This window comes from Muntiacus reevesi, chromosome 2 (assembly GCF_963930625.1).
Source record: "Muntiacus reevesi chromosome 2, mMunRee1.1, whole genome shotgun sequence".
Taxonomy (NCBI): Eukaryota; Metazoa; Chordata; class Mammalia; order Artiodactyla; family Cervidae; genus Muntiacus; species Muntiacus reevesi.
In genome coordinates, this window is record NC_089250.1 from 154,839,842 (window position 1) to 154,858,224 (window position 18,383).

At 35.9% G+C, this 18,383-nt stretch overlaps 1 protein-coding gene across 7 annotated transcripts in view; it reads left to right on the top strand.

Moving 5' to 3' along the window:
- Positions 1-18,383, top strand: part of VTI1A (vesicle transport through interaction with t-SNAREs 1A) — a 365,873-nt gene that overhangs the window by 88,998 nt on the left and 258,492 nt on the right. The gene's annotated exons all lie outside the window — the stretch shown is intronic.

The following is an 18,383-nucleotide window of genomic DNA, read 5'->3' on the forward strand; positions in this document are numbered from 1 at the left end:
CAGATATGGAGAAAAAGAAAGTCATGATAATGGTGCTATAAGTGTTAGTTAATACTATCCAAACTTTTGGTTTGAGTTAACACTAGTTATTAATTTCAGAAAACACAGCCCTAATTTGGCTTCTAGGATGAGTTTACTTAAAATAGACATGCTTTTACATTATTAATGCTTCATGTAATGAATGTTTATTTTTACCTATTAAGTAAATATCCATTAACCTCTTTACACTTAGCAGTCTCTTGTTATTTAGCTATTTGCAAAGTATAGATTATATAGGATCTATTTTATGTATTTTGGGGTAGCTTTTGCCCAGTATATGAACAACAAAAATAGGAAGTTGACAACATTTCCATTGATTTTTTTAAAGTTTAGTGTTACAAAAAAATACTCATTTTGTAAGAACAAGTATAATGAAAATGATTCCAAATGATTTCTTTTATGAATGGCCAGTGTTCTCTCTTGCTCCTAATTCATGGCTATGTTATATTGGCTTACTTACGTGATGAATTCTAAGAAATCAGATAGAATGAGCACAAATGATATTGGCATTATAGTAATGGTGAGAAAACTGAAGAAAACCATCAACTTTCCCAGATTTTTTAATAGCATGAGCAGTCCTTCTTTCTGAGGTTACTGATAGATTGGCTCTCTGCCCTGATTGGAATAAAAGCCAGTTTTCGTTTATTCTTTTAGTCCTTGGGCTTACCTTAAGAAGTGACTCGACTGTTTTTGCAAAGAATGCTAATAATGAGAAGTGCCCTGAACATGCGGTCAAAGGACCAGCCTTGGGTTCAAGCTTTTGTTTGTGTGACCTTAAGCAAGGCATGGGCTTCCCAGGTGGCTCAGTGGCAGAGAATCCGCCTGCCAATGCAGGAGAGCCAGGAGATGTGATTACAATTCCTGGGTTGGGGAGATCTCCTGGAGGAAGAAATGGCAACCCCAGCCAGTATTCTTGCTTGAAAAATCCCAGGGACAGAGGAGCCTGGTGCACTACAGTCCATGGGGTTGCAAAGTGTCAGACACGACTGAGCAACCAAACACAAGCAAATCACATAACCTCTCTGAGTCTGTTTCTTCTTCAATAGAAGGGAAATTATATTACCTGTCTCAGAATATTCCTAAGAAATGATGGCATAAGTTAAAATGTGTTATACACCATAAAACACTATATAACTATTATTAGTAATGTGTGGTCATATGATGATATATAGGCATTTACCTTTCATAGAAAAAAGTTATTTGATCAAAATTTGTATTAAAGGAGTTTCTAAAAAGGAGAATGTGTCACTATACCTGTTGAACATAAAAGGACCTTCTTTGTCAAAGCATCCTATTGGTGAGCCTCTTTCCAGACAGGACTGGGTTGGGTTGGGGATGTTCTTGCTATGACACTGATCACAGAGCTTGATTTGACTGATTGGACTGCCTTTTCTCTCCCACAACACCTTTCATGTAGCTCCCTCCCAAATATGTGACAAAGAAGGTCACAGATACTGGAGGGGGATGCATTGATCAAGGTTATAAGATTGAGATTTGATAGTTAACTCCTTTTGGTGAGTGCTGTAACATTAAACTATCAATATAGCCAGCATGGAAAATGCCACTTTTAAGATTGTCCTGCAAACCAACCTCAATGCTCTTGGATTTTTTAGTAGAATACAGTGATAAATTAACTGTCTATATCTCTGTGTGTGTGTATAAAAGTTGCTTAGTTGTATCCATCTCTTTGCAACTCCCATGGACTGTAGCCCACCAGGCTCCGCTGTCCATGGAATTCTCCAGACAAGAATACTGGAGTGAGTAGCCAGTTCCCTTCTCCAGGACTGCCCAACCCATATTCTTTGTTGTCTCAGGGTCCCCTGCATTACAGGCAGATTCCTTATTGTCTGAGCCACCAGGGAAGTCCCAAATTAACTATAAAGTTTTATAAAAGTAGATATTTACATATTATATAATATATATATATATGTGTGTGTGTGTGTGTGTATAAATATATATATATATATATATAAACTTGGGAACTTCTTACAGACTGTAAGACCAAGTCTAGGAGGAGGGATAAGGGTGGGCTTTGTGGAGTTAAACACATATGTGGCACACACCTAGACAGAAGTCATCATGATAATTCATTTCCTTGGATGAACGTGAAAGTGGATGAAGAAATGAGAAAGGAGGCACAAAAAATTTTTCTGCCCTTCTTACTGTCTTATGGGAGGTGGGGAAAGTAATTATGGTGGTTTCCATGTTGCTTCTACATTTGTTGCTTCACTGTCAACCCTCAGCCTGGTCATGTCCAGTCAATCAACAGCTCTGTGTTTTGATTATAATGTAAATTTACTATACTGATCATTTTATTACAGTATCAGTTGAAGAACAGTATCTTTCAAAAGGGAGAACTTAGCACTTACTGGTTTCTTCTTCTAAAAGACTGTGAAATGCAACAAGGCATAGTTATGGAAGAGCTATGATGACTTTTGAAACAGTACAGAAGAGCTTAATGATTTGCAAGTATTGGTTTGAGAACTGGTCCTAGAACATAACAAGAGTTTTCATCAGTCCTAGTAAAATGAAGGGGAAAAAGTAAAAATTAGTGATTTTCTTACAAACAAATGTTATTAAAGAATTACACATTTTCTCAGATCATGTTTTTCCTATTTGGGGTGATAAAATAAAGGATAGTTTTATGATGTGATAGAAATAGTAGGTAGAAGTCATATATATTTTTTTCTTTTTTTTTTCCTCTACTTGGAAAATGAACAAAATTGGCAAGCCTGTTGGGCCCTTTGAAATGTTTTCTAAAATCGGGATCTCCTGCATTGCAGGATTCTTTACCAACTGAGTTATCAGGGAAGCCCTGCTTAGCCACAACATCTAGGAATTATTGTCTAATGTACTGAATTGGAGAAAGTGACAACAATCCCATTCTTTGGCCCCACTGTTAATCAGCTTTGTGACTTTGAAGAATTCTTAGCTTCTATGTACATGTTCTTTTACTTGCCAAATGGAAACCTGATATCAGCTTCAATATATCCTATATGTATATCTTATATTCCATAAGATTATTATAAAGTTAAAATGAGGTCATATGTGTTCAAGTGCTTAGAAAGCAAATAGGGCTCTGGAAAAGTCATCATTTTTATGTTATCATCAGCATAAGTGGTTATCTCTGAAAATCATTAGCAAAAGATTTCAGCAAAAATCTATAAATTTTCTTGAAGACTTTTATTGGCAAATATAATTTTAAAAGTTTTATTATTATATATATGTGTGTGTGGAATAGAATAGAAAGCATCTTATTTTGACCTCTAGCGTCTTCCTAATAAATAATAAAATGCATCTCCAAAATTCTTGAGTCATTTGTGACATTTTAAAAAGTTATTTTGTCAAATTGGCAGTTACTATTGCTTTAATAATAGCTGCTGAACAGAGGACTCATGTCCTGAATGTACTTGGTCTGAGCAAAAGTACATGATTATATCTAAGTGCCATTTACACCTTGATATTTATTGAGTTTAGTACCAAACAAGTTTCTTTCATGGCTTTCTTTCTATTTGAGAAAATTGGTGAGGTTGCAAGTTATTTGAACAGCTCCATTTAGAAATGAAGAGACAGAAGAAAGAATGTATGACACTGAACTAAAGAGCAGGTGCTTGGACATCTCAAGCTCAGACTGACATCAACAGGGACAATTATCAGATTCATTAGAAAAATTCCTCGGGAGTGACTGTCAAAGACCAGCCACTCTGTTGGTTGTTTGAGCCATTGGCATGATCCAGTTTAACATTTCTTATAAGTTCTTGCCCCAGAATCTGAATAAAAAGTGGCTCTTCCTTTTTTCATCTACTGTTAATAGTTAAGTATGAATCTTAGCTATGGATAACCTATTTTATTTGAGGTCAGATCATTAGTATTTAAAACTATGGGTCAACTGACATTAATGGTGAAATTCTGATTATTTTTTCTTTAAATTAAATACCCCAGAATTACAATAGACGCAAAACTAATAGAAGCTGTACAATTAAGAAATCGGCTGAAAGAGAAATACAAGGGCAGAAATGCAAGGCTCACTCTCTTCTTTCAATATGTAAACACATAGCTTAACACATTTTCCCAGCCTATACCCTAAATGGCAGTACCTCTCTGGAACCAGATATACTCTTCATATCTTTGATCTGCACCGTTTACCAGCCTTGCTCCTGCAGTCCAGTATCCAAGCCTTAAGGTCTGCACCCCATCTCTCAGTCAACACTTCAAGCCACCCGGCTCTGATGTCGCATTTGGTCAGTGATCTCTCTACAACAGGATGCTGTTCTTCCGCCAACCTTCCTGCGATGAAGGTGGTCCATCCTTCCCCAAGGGCCCTGCAGGTTCCCCACCCCTGGACTAGTGACTGGGCATATGTAGAAATAATGCAGTTGTTCATTGAACACCTAATATGAGCCACATGCTGTTCTCAGTACTCTGTATTTATTAGCTCTTTAATCCTTACCACAGCTCTGTGCCGGAAACACTGTTTTCTCACTTTACAGATGAGAAAACAAGGTTCAGAGAGATTAAGTTATTTGCCCACACTTATTAATCAAGTTAGGAAATAGTACAACCAGACTATCTGATTCCATATCTTCACCAGTAAACCACACTGAAAAGTGAATGGGCCTTGCAGACCTAGATTTTCAAAGTGACCTACTGTGGTCAGACTATGTCATGTTCTCACATCTGTTAAGTTCCTTTTTACATAATTCATTCAAAAACTAACTATTGAGTACTGTGTGGTATGTGCTGAGGATACAGTAGTAAATAAAGCTGCCAATGTCCCTGTTCTCAGGTCGCTGGACAGGGAGGGGCAGGGAGCAGGATGAAACAAACGTTTTTTTAAAATTAATAAATAAATGGACAAGATCATTTCTGATGGTGGCAAGGTGAAAAGCAGGGTATGAAAGAATAGCTAATGAAGTCTCTCCTAGGTTAGCTAGTCATGAAAGACCTCCCAGAGAAGTGCCTTGTTAGCTGAGTCTTGGACTGCACAAAGATGCCACCAGCAAGCAGATTAGAAGCCAGTGATTCCAAGAAGAGAGTGCCAGCACAATGGCTCTGAAATGAGAAGCTGTTTGGGGTATTCAGGCAGCAGAAAGAAGACTAGTATGGCTGGAGCAAAGTGAGCAATGGGTGTGGTACACAATTAAGTTAGAGTCACATAGGGTGCAGATTCTTTGGGACTCCAAGGCCTGGAAAGGTGTCTGAATTTGCCTTATAGAATGTGATGCCATTGGAGAGCTCTCAATGGGCAAATGGCCTGATCTGAATTGGAGAGGACAAGGATTGTAAGGGCGCAGTGGCAGGGAATGGATACAAGCAGGCATTTCAGAGGTGTATTCTAATAATCCAAGATTTGGTCTTTTTACTAGTTTAGATGAATGGAGAGATGGTGAAGTTGCAGGAGAAATTACAAGCCTTATTAAAGGGCATTCAGGAGCAAGGAGCTTGGAATTTGTCATTTATTTCCAGATTCTTCTTTAAGGATACCCCCACAAACAAGTGGGAACTTATTAGTCCGTGTACCAGGTAGGGCTTTACACAGACAATGGTTAGTCCATCAGACTGGTGGTAATGGACACTTGTGATTATAAGTCTGAGCTTAAAACCAAGTTTATGATAATATTTTATCTGAGGAATAAAAATGATGGTACCTATTTTCTAGAGTTTGTAAGAGGCATAAATAAAAATAATGTAGAGAGATTTTGTGAATTGTCTCACAAAAGTGTGCTTTTTTTTTTTTCCCTAGAAATCTTTAGTTCAGGTAGGTTTTGAGTTTAAACATACGTCGTCACTTTGCTTCATTTTGTGTCAGTCTAACGAGGAAATGGGTTCATTTCATGCTACCCAGAGAGGGGCTTGGGACCGGCAGCACCGGTATCCTCTGGGTGTTAGTTGATAATGTAGCATCTTGGGTCCCCTCAGATCTACTGGATCAGAATCTGCATTTAAACATGGTCAGTGGTGACACCTGTACAGATTAAGGTTGAGTTAGAAGTCCAGTTTTCAGTGTTAGTTTTTAGTTTGTGTCTGTTTAAACTGGGTAAGTCATCTCACTGAATCTCATTTCCTTTCGTATATATGTATTACTACACTCACATAGAAAAATTCAGGCCAGTAACTTGTATCGTGAAATACAGGTAATAAATATGATTGTATCTGTTAATATTGTTGATATTAGATGTGAAGGTTGATTGTCTTATAGAGGAGCTGTAATAATTATTTATCTTACTTTAGTTAGAAAAATGTGAGTAGGCAATACTTGGCAATTAGAATAGCTAGTAACCTATCCAGTAACGTAAAAGGGACTACATTATACCACTTTGTTTTTCTCAAAATACATTTTCCCCTATATTGAACACCACTTAACATTCTTTTTTTAAAATGGCATATTTATCACAGCTTCTTGTGTATCTTGTTTTATTAGGGAAGTGCGAAGGTGAATTTTCTGAGGAAGAATAATACCAATTTTATGTATTTATAGGTTAGTTTCATAAAGGAAATGTCTACCCAAGTCTTGTTTGTTGTAGGATTAATACAGAAAATTCCTCCATTTTTATCTGAGAGTTTCCTTAACAGTTCCATTTCCTTCCTATAAAGATTTTCTCTCTCTCTCATTAGTGTGTGCGCGTGTGATTGTGTGTGCGTGCATGTGTATGTGTATAAAAGGAGTCCTGTCATCTAGTTAAGGAATATATTCATCACCTCACGTGTTTGTTTTTTTTTTTTTTTTTGCTTTGGTGAAAACATTTAAGTTCTACTCTGTTAGCAAAGTTCCTTTATATAAGACTGTGTTATCAACTCTAGTCATTGTGTTTTACAGTAGATCCTCAGATCTTATTCTTCTGGAAGTTTATACGTTTTTACCAAAGTTTTTACTCTTTGATGTGTACTTTTTTTATTAAAAAATGTGGATTTTGCTTCAATTTTAATATTTCAATACTGTGTTAGAGTTACCTAATTTTAAGCTGCAGATACTCTTCATTTTAGGAATATAACTCCACAGTCCTATTTTACATATGTCCAGGGTTTTTTTGCCTTAAATGATTACCTCATCAAAATCTTCATTCATTTGACCAAATAGAGTTAGTCAGAGAAACATATGGAATACTTTTTCTTCTGGAAAACAGACCCATCTTAAAATGACAACATTTTATGAGAGTTAGATAGTTTATGTACACCACTGTTTCTTTTTCTTTGTGTCTTTTTTCAAGAGTTCATATAGGAAAAGCAATCTATACTGGTATCAGCTTAAATTAAAAAAAAATCAAAAAACATGTTTCATGTTCAGTACTTATTTAAGGAATCCGAACAAATAAATGCATTTAAGATATGAAGTGCCTTCCTTTATATCTTTAATTGTCTCAAAATCTTGGCTGATCTATTGACAGAATTTACCGGAGCCTTTCATGAAGTTATATGGGGATTATAGAGCATGATAGTGTGTCTTTATCATGTTCTGACTTTTGGCCCTTGATAAAATATTCTTATTTTAATCAACTCACTATGGAACCCACTTAGAAATTTTAGTCAGATTGGGAGTATATATTGAGACCAGGTTTTTACCAAACCAAAAATCAGTCATTTTCTTTATTTTTCAAGGAATTTCTTCCATATCTACTGACATTTTCTTATTTTTCTACCTCCTCCTCTGCATTATTATTACTCATTTTTTCTCCTCATCTTCCCTTTTCTCCTGTTTCTCCCTCGTCTTCTTCTTCAAGAAGTATTTTGAGTGTTTACTATGCTCCTGCTGCTGCTAAGTCGCGTTAGTCTTGTCTGTCTCTGTGCAACCCCGTAGACGGCAGCCCACCAGGCTCCCCCGTCCCTGGGATTCTCCAGGCAAGAACACTGGAGTGGGCTGCCATCTCCTTCTCCAATGCATGAAAGTGAAAAGTGAAAGGGAAGTCACTCAGTCGTGTCTGACTCTTTGCAACCCCATGGACTGCAGCCTACCAGGCTCCTCCATCCATGGGATTTTCCAGGCAAGAGTACTGGAGTGGGGTGCCATTGCCTTCTCCAGTTTACTATGTTAGGTACAGTGTAATAATTTGATTCAGGAATATCAGTCCTTGAATGTATTATCATCTTCAGAAATGATTAACGGTTAAAACAATGCATGATAATAAAATATTATGCCTAAAACTACTTTCAAAATTAGAAGCCAGCTTGGAACTAAGCTAACATCTCACGAAACATAAAGTTGTTGGTTCCCACCCACACTCCATTTGCTGCTAAATCATTTATAAGATTCCTGGGGACATAGACCCAAAATGTGTTAACTGTATATTTCTTGCTCTTAGAACTGTTATGAGTCAGTACAAAAATAAATTTCTGATTCTGTACTGTTAATGAGAGTGGTGCAATATTATATGAAAGAAGGCAAATGTTGTATTTCATTTTATTCAACAAGCTTTCATTGAATTCTACTGAGTGTCAGGCACTTCAGAAATGCCAAGCTAGAAAGACAAGATAGCCCCGTCTTAGTTCATCTGAGTAGAGAATGTTCTGTCTTTAAACACCAAATCAGATTTCTAATATTAAGTAATTTTGTTCAGCACAGATTGGAATTCAGAAAGGCACTACCATATCCAAACCAGTGCAGAAAAAACAAGTTAACATTTGGTGTTGTCCTATAACATAGGAAGAGAAAATGGGATTATTACCGAATATGGGATTATACAGTTGGCTTGATATTAACCATCTCTTTTATCCAGCCATATATATTTTAGAGGAAAGATTTTTCTTTAGAAATATTAAACTTTCTGACAGAAAAAACCATGTCTAGAAAATGTTTTCCTATTCATCATTTTGAGTGATAGACTAAGTGGTTGTACTTTCAGAACCTTAAAGCTATCTCTGCTAGAATAGGTATTTTTTTTAATGCTGAGAAGAATTACTTGACCACATCCAATGGTTATTTTTAAAGTCTCCCCAGTGGTAAAAGAATCATTTTAATGTGCAGTTATCACTTACTTTATAATTACAACCCTATTAAAGTCTTACCTCTCAAAAAGCTGTGGTTCTGCTCTGAAAAGAACAGAGGAGGTTGTCATTTGGGGTGAAGCTCTTAAAGTGTATTTTCAAGTTGTGCTTAAATTTACTTTGTGAGGTTCCCTAAGATACTGGTGTGCTCCATAGTGGTAAGAAAAGGATGTCATTTAAACCCTATTTGGAGAACCTTCTCCTTAGGTGGTCCAAGAGCATTCATAGGGTTCATTTTTAATCCATTAAAAAGTATTATACTCATTTTTAAAGGTTTCTTACCCCATAAAGCCTATCACTTTTCCTGTTGGTTTGTAAGATACACGTGAAGCCATTCTTATTCTGTTGCATCTCTGTGAGTTGAGAAAAGAACGACGACCAAAGCAGGTCGCTAAAACGCCAATTTACTTTCAAATATTACAGTGAAGGACGGTTAAGCTTATGACCTTGTTGCACTGTGCTTATATAACTTTCCTTGGGATTTTTTTTTTTTAATCAGGTTTATTTTCCCTTTGAGTCTGACTTCTAGTGCCCAGAAGTTTTCTTTTCAGCGGTGTTTATATATTTAACAGAATTTTCTGAGGTGGGTGCTACAGAAATTTCACAGCATGGGTTCACATTGGACTAAGACTTTGTATACGACTTATATCAAGTGGAAAACTTGATGGGCATAAGCTTTAAAAATGGCTTTTTTGTGTGTGCTCTATATTTGAAGCTTTCGTCTGTATTTCCTGTTGGGCTACAGTGTTTTCCAACGTTGCTATAAGAGAACAAAGTCAACATTAAAAAATAATTTTTTTATTGAAGAATATGTTTTTCCAAGTAAAGTCGTTACCAAAGAGACTGTCGTGGTGGCTCATCATTCATGTGTAGCACTATGTTGCCCTTTTGCATCTTGAGATATAAATTCTAAGTCACAGTTAAATAAATATCTATTTATTTAGAGATAGAAATAAACCACCCTAAAGCCAGACAAGGAAAAAAAACTTTCTGAAGACTGTTCCTTTTGGAGGAAAAATAAGCTGCTTGTTGGCCATTCGTAACATTGTCCTCCGCGTGGTAATCACATGACAATCAATTGTCTAACGTCCAGTACCGCATTAAAAGGTTATTTTTGTCTACATAAAATAGACCTTTCAAGTTGAGATCATTGTCTTGATTTCCATTTTCAATGCTATTTGTGATACATGGCACTTGAAGCGATAATAGTGGAACCCTCACATTTATTTCAAAAACCATTATTAAGTCCTAAGAAATTAGTTAGGGTTCGTTAGACCTGGACAGGGCTAAGGTGATCTCTGAAATAGCAAGAAAAATGCTGCCTTAAACTAATAGTATTAGTAAGCTATGTATTTGGGAGTCAGGTAGGGAAGGTAATCACCAACCTTAAAGGAAATATAGATTTTATATAATTCAAGAAGAAATTTAGACCCTGACCCAATCCTCAGCATTTAGAACATAAAGTTCCTTTATAACCTGGTATATGTTGGCAAAATATCTGTCTGGAAAATACATAGTTATCAGTTCAGTTCAGTCACTCAGTCGTGCCCGACTTTTTTCGACTCCATGAATCGCAGCACGCCAGGCCTCCCTGTCCATCACCAACTCCCGGAGTTTACTCAAACTCATGCCCATCGAGTCGGTGATGCCATCCAGCCATCTCATCTTCTGTTGTCCCCTTCTCCTCCTGCCTCCAATCCCTCCCAGCATCACGGTCTTTTACAAGGAGTCAACTCTTCACATGAGATGGCCCAAGTACTGGAGTTTCAGCTTGAACATCAGTCCTTCCAATGAACACCCAGGACTGATCTCCTTTAGGATGGACTGGTTGGATCTTCTTGCAGTCCAAGGGACTCTCAAGAGTCTTCTCCAACACCACAGTTCAAAAGCATCAATTTTTCGGTGCTCAGCTTTCTTCACAGTCCAACTCTAACATCCATACATGACTACTGGAAAAACCATAGCCTTGACTAGATGGACCTTTGTTGGCAAAGTAATGTCTCTGCTTTTTAATATGCTATCTAGGTTGGTCATAACTTTCCTTCCAAAGAGTAAACATCTTTTAATTTCATGGCTGTAGTCACCATCCGCAGTGATTTTGGAGCCCAAAAAAAGAAAGTCTGACACTGTTTCCACTGTCTCCCCATCTATTTCCCATGAAGTGATGGGACCAGATGCCATGATCTTAGTTTTCTGAATGTTGAGCTTTCAGCCAACTTTTTCACTCTCCTCTTTCACTTTCATCAAGAGACTTTTTAGTTCCTCTTCACTCTCTGTCATAAGGGCGGTGTCATCTGCATATCTGAGGTTATTGATATTTCTCCCGACAATCTTGGTTCCAACTTGCACTTCCTCCAGCCCAGCATTTCTCATGATGTACTCTGCATATAAGTTAAATAAGCAGGGTGATAATATACAGCCTTGACATACTCCTTTTCCTATTTGGAACCAGTCTTTTGTTCCATGTTCAGTTCTAACTGTTGCTTCCTGACCTGCATACAGGTTTCTCAAGAGGCAGGTCAGGTGGTCTGGTATTCCCATCTCTTTCAGAATTTTCCACAGTTTATTGTGATCCACACAGTCAAAGACTTTGGCATAGTCAATAAAGCAGAAATAGATATTTTTCTGGAACTCTCTTGCTTTTTCGAAGATCCAGCGGATATTGGCAATTTGATCTCTGGTTCCTCTGCCTTTTCTAAAACCAGCTTGAACATCTGGAAATTCTCAGTTCACGTATTGCTGAAGCCTGGCTTGGAGAATTTTGAGCATTAGTTTACTAGCGTGTGAGATGAGTGCAACTGTGCAGTAGTTTGAGCATTCTTTGAGATTGCCTTTCTTAGGGATTGGAATGAAAACTAGTTATAAATCCCCATAATAATAATAATTAGTGTTTTCAAAGCAGGGTGGAAGAAGGAAATAAGTCTATTTCATAGTGTCAGGGAAAGCTCAGAGTAGATGAACCATATAGAATAAATACAAGGTGAGCTCTGGAAGTGGGTAAGCCATGAGCAAAGTGGGTAAGTCATTGGGATGAGTACGTGGCTTATGAAAACTTCTAGAGTGTGTCATATAGCATATCTAACATTCATCTTAGTTATTAAGTATACTTGAAAGTGATAACATTTATTTTAAAAACATTTCCCTCAAATTTTTTTTATTATTTCAGAATAACCTCTCTACTTCATCTGTCCATTTTCATAGTTAATTGTGTAATTATTTTACATAACGCATTGTAGAGGTTTTTAATGCTTTAAATGATAGTCTGGTAATTTTCACCCTTGCATTGTATGCTAAAAGTAATAATGCTACTATCAGGAATAATGTTGTATAATCTGCTTTGAAATTTTTAAACAACTTTTTGTACTTCTTTTTACATCCATTACATCATTGTATCGATCAATACATTAATTTATCCAAAATGGGATTGCTTGTTTAAATTAAGTAGACTGATCCCCTGAACACCACCCTAAATGCCATCAATTTTCTTGAACCAGAATGGCTATTAAATTTTATTTGGTTTAGCATTTTCCTCTTCCTCATTAGTACATATGTGAATTAGTTATAATGTTCAGTGCTCTGTGCAAACCTGTTGGTGATTAGAATATGTTATTTAAACAAACAAATAAAACTGTCATAACCGGGCTATACAAATTTAAAGGATTTACCAATTTTTCTCACTGGTGAAACGCATAGGACTTCTGCAGTGTCATCCAAATTTTTCACGTAGCTGAGTTAAAGAAATTGACTGGAGTGACTTTGTTAATATAAAAAGAAAACTTTTTTTTTTCCAAACACCATGACTCTAAAAGGTAAGCATGAAGATGGACCAGATACCTTAGTGCCTCACTGGTATTGCCAGCTGTGAATTTTCTTACTGTAATGAATCCCCTCATTTTTATTGCTGTGTGCAGGGTACAGTGCTTCATTTTTCTTCCTACTTGGATTTTGTGTAGAATGCACACCCCATATAGTTCTTTAAATTCACACCGTTGTGCAAACAAGTCAGTCTTTCTGTTCTCTCTTTTGTTAACTGTCAGCCTTGTAGAGCAACAGTTCTTTCATGCCCTCCATGAGTTGCTGAACTCTACTCAAATTAAACACCATAAGATTATCAACAGGCTACAAAGGTGAAGTGGATCTTTCTTTTTGGCATGTTTGTGTAACATTGTCTTGATTTGGAAGATACTAACAAATTTGAAATAAGGAAATAATAATAGTGAAATAATCATCTCACATCCACCCCTTGTAAATTGGAACTTTGTGTCTACCATGTAAAGAGTAGGAAGAACAGATGTATAATTTTTGCTGTCCTTTGAGGATTCAAAAAAAGTTACCTGTATAAAATGCATAGGGATTATATTTTTAATCCAAGTACCAAGTTGGATCACCTATCTTCCACCTGCAGTGAAGCAAAATGAAATGTTCATGGAGCTTTGTAACTAGAGAGACCCAGGTTCAAACCTTACTTCTACCACTTAATAATAGGAAACCTTGGGCAAGTTCCTTGGCCTTTCCATGTCTTCATTTTCTAACATATAAAAGTGTTTGCAGGTCTTCTCTGTGGATGTCGTTTTAAGACTCACATAAAGTAAACTGTATAAAAGATTCAACACATGTTGTCTATTGTAGGTGCTCAGTAAAGGTTAGTTTCCATTATTATGCTCCTTTCCATCGTAATAGTAGCTGCTATGACACATGAACCTCAAATTCCCCAGTGGCTTTATGTACGTGCATATTAAGTTGCTTCAGTCTTGTCCAACTCCTTGCGACCCTATGGACTGTAGCCCGCCAAGCTCCTTTGTCCATGGGATTCTCCACGCAAGAATACTGGAGTGGGTTGCCATTTCCTTCTCCAGGGGATCTTTGTGGCCCAGGGATCGAACCTGCATCTCCTGTGGCTCCTACACTGCAGGTAGATTCTTTACTGCTGAGCCACAGGGGAAACTTAATGTGGTAGAGATTATCTCCACTCTGGGAATAGTCTGGGGCAGTTAGTTGTTCCGCATGAGCAGACAACCTTCTGTGTGGCGAGTCAGAATTCCAGTTCTCTTCCACTTGGCAGCTCTGTCCTGCACCCAGCCTTAGAGGCCTTTATGTTTTGCCAGTGGCCAAGGCAAAGAGAGAACAGAGAAGGCATACCTACTTTAAAACACCATAGGAGGCAGGTGACATACTTTGATGCTGCATATATTCCACTGGCAAGAACTAGTAGAATGATGTCACCAAATACAAGAGCACTAAGAAATAGACTTCCAACTGGACATCCACTTTCTCATCACAACATATAGTAAAGAAATGTGCTAAGTCACTTTAGTCATGTCCAACTCTGTGACCCTATGGACTGTAGCCCCGCCAGGCTCCTCTATCCATGGGATTCTCCAAGCAAAAATATTGGAGTGGATTGCCATTTCCTCCTGTAAGGGATCTTTCTGACCCAATGATCAAATCCACATCTCATATCCCCATTGGCAGGTAGGTTTTTTACCACTAACACCACCTGGGAATCCAACCGGACAACCACTTTGTCATCACAGTTTATAGTAAAGAAGAGAAAGAACAAATATGCATGGGTAATTTATCCTCCTCTGCCACACAGTTTATTCTTTGCCCACTTCACTGCCCCATAATCAATCAGTTAAAACCCTGACTTGTAACAATATAATGGGATGAGATGGAAGAATAGCTGGCTTTTGGGTCAGGTCAGTGATTATAATCTAGCATTTGTGTCAAATGAAACTTTCTTATTTATATAGACACAGTAAAGAGTCAATATCATTTGCTTTCTTTTCTACCAGGCATTTATCTTCATTCACTACTCAAATTTATATTCCTTAGGTCTGTAACAAAAGATAATGCTGCTGTGTGTGTTTTCATCTAAGTGTTGACAATAGATACAAGTCAGCAAATTTATTTATCCCATTTCTAAAGTATATACTTAAAGAACATTGCAAAACTGTCGCAACCCAGAGAAACCTAGAGACTGGATAACTATATATAATGTGATATCCTGGATGGGGTCCCGAAACATTAGATAAAATGCCTAAAGGCATTAGACAAAAATTAAGGAAATATGAACCGAGTATGGACTTCAGTAAATAGTAATTGTCAATATTGGTTCATTAACTGTGACAAACATACCACAGTAATATAAGATGTTAATTATGGGGGAAACTGGGTATTAAATATGTGAGAGCTCTATCATAAATTTTCTGTAATCTAAAACTGTTCTAAGAGAAGGGTTTCTTCAACAAGTACACTGAAGTCACAGTGGTCTTTGTATTTATTGGCTACCCAATAAATGTAATATGTCCTTCAGCCTAACTTTTATATTACTACTGCCAATAATTTGGCCTTTCCAGTAACTCTTAATAACAGGGCCTGTGCCTAATTAAAGCATCTTGCCCAGGTTTTGGCACTAGTAAATGCTTTAGAAATGTTTCTTTTCTCTCCCTCCCTTGATGTTTCTCGTAAGTCTGAAAAGGAAAGTCTGAACTTCTTTTAGGCTACTGAAAAGATCAGGCTAATAAATTACTCAATTTCATGACTCTAAGAAATATCAGGTATATATGAGGACATGGTCTCAATGTCCATATAATTTACTCTCCTTGTGCTATCTTTAAGATGTGCAAGAATGCATAAACCATTTTACTTATTAGAACAATAATCAGTATATTTTTTTGTTTTGTAGTCTAAGAAAACACAACAGGCTGCATCATGATAATGAAAATGGTTCCTAGTTTTTCCTCTTCTGAAGTTTCTAAAATGCTGTTGTTTAGTTGCTAAGTCATGTCCAACTCTTTACAACCCCATGGTCTGTAGGCCATCAGAAATGTTACTGTTTATACAATTAAACATATATTTATAAACATAAAACATATATAAAACATAAATATAAAACTATATTTAAAAGTGACTAAAATCTATTCTTGAAAAATTATGTCACATCATAGTCTCTCAAATATTATACATTTACAGAGAGAGAAAGATTCCTTATATCAATAGCATGAATAGGCAAAGCACTTGTAAAAACAGTTTTTGCTTATTTTTATTTCTTCTCATTTAACTGCCCAAATTGTGTAATACTAGGATTTATATCTAAAGGTCACGGTCTCTGAAAATTCTATAGTAACAGACTTTTAAATCTCTACATATGTATTTTTAACTTCCTTGGTCTATTTCTTAGGATTATTCTGGTGTCATAACGATGATTTTTTGATTTCTCCAAACACAATTGTACCCATTTCAGCAATATTTATATGTGAAAGGAAGTGGAAGTTCGAATCCAGATTCGTTGACCCTTGAGATCTTATATTGACCTTAGTAGGTATTAACTTTTTAGATCAATAAGAGCTGTTATTGACCTCAAAGAAGAGTCAATATCTGCTTGTTAATTTTCAGCTTGAAAATGTTATACATTTTGTTCTTCATTATTACCCTACTTATATCAGGTTTTTTATTTTTTTTTTAAAAAAGGTCTTTTTCTGCCAAGAGAGCATCATGTCAAAATATTTCTGTTTTAGTGTTTAAGGAGATAATCACTGGATAAGGTCATCATTTTAGGGTTTTTTTTGTTGTTGTTGTTGTGTTGTTTTGTTTTTAGTTTTTTAATGGTTAATTTTAATTTTTTGTTAAATTACAACTATCTGAGAGTCATGCTGTTCAGAAGAGTGATTGTGTTTTATTTAATGTAGTTTTTAACTCTTGAGAAACAAGTTTAAATAGTCTATAGCTCATGGCAAGAATATTCTAACATGTATATATGAGACATGAAAAGAAAGTTAAATTGGAAATAAGTGTCTGAAAAACAATTAATTAATAATGGTTTTTACCTTTCCATGTATAAGTGTAAAAGATCAGTGGAGACGAATGTTCAGTATGTAATTTTTATGTGGATAAATGTTAAAAGCTTTCAGGTAAGGACTTGTGTGGGTTTGAATTTTAAAAGCCTGAACTTCTAAAGTTCTATTAAGTGTTTAAGTTATAAATATTGGTAGAGAAGTGGCTTTTCACATCATCATTGTTTTGTATATTAACATGGAAATGTCAAGTTTTGCATAACTTGAAATGTCTCAGAATTGCCTACTGCTGAAATTCAAATGTCAGAACAATACTTCTGCACATATATGACTCTGATATTTCAGCTCTAAAAACCTCATAAATGATTCAGGATCACTTTGGCCTTGTTATGATACAACTTTAAAAACAGGTAGAACGATTTAAATCCGGTTTAGAAAGTGCTAGTCTCATTCTGTCCAGGCCTGAAGCACTAATTTCTCAATCCATTAATGGTCATTAGTTCTTTTTAAAAACTATGTAACCATTTTGGTGAAGAATTTGAATTTTAATAAGGATTCTTTTGGTATTTTGCACAGTTGCAAAAATGAAGCTATTTTTTAGCTTATATTTTAAGCTAAAGATTGGCTTTTATCTTACCTCAATTTGTGATATTAGTTAATTGTCATGGAATCCTCAATATGAAAAAGTAAATAAAAACCTCTCTTTTTTTTCAGGAGATGAATGTTTCCAGGTCATAAATGACAAATAAAGACTAAATGATCTGTAGAAATTGACCCTGTACTATTAATTTACTCTTCCAAAGTTTATATAGCATCTGTACACTTAAAATTGTAAACTTTAGAGCTGTAATGAGCCTTAGATGACAAACCTGATTCTGTCATTCTAGGAAGAAAACTGTATTTTGATGTCCAGTTCCTATGTATTGCTACTTGGTTTAATATTTTTTATTTAAACATCTCAAATAGTGTTGGCTACTACTGTTATATTAATAATTTGGGATAAAATTCCTTTACTAACCCTGTATTTTTATATTATTTCCTTTCTAATGGAAAGAAAGTCTTTTCCCAGGGGAACTTTATCACTTGAAGAGGCTTATTTTCATACATGTTCCTAATAGATTTACTTCCTTTCCTAAGATATTAAGTTATGACAATTAAAATAGGCCAGTATTTTAATATGATAAAATTGATATGTTTGGTATCTTACTATTCTAGAAATAAAAAACACCATTAGAGTCGTAACATGGAGTGTGTACCTTGGCGTGTTTCATTTTTTTCTCTGCTAGGAGATTAGTGGAAAATAAGCTCTGTAAATTAAATTTTATTGCAAAATTATCTTCCGATATTCAGCAGTGAAGATAATATAGAGTGATAAGGCTGGAGTGGATTTTGTATAAGGCAATTACAGCATGAAGGCTACAAATCTGAATGAAAATTTGCTCAAGCTTTCCTATAATCTGTAGAAAACTTCATTTTGAAATGTTTAAAATTGTCTCATTTTATGCAGGTAATATTATACTTAAGGTATATTGCAGTTTGAAAGCAGCATTACTGAATGGTTTTAGTGAC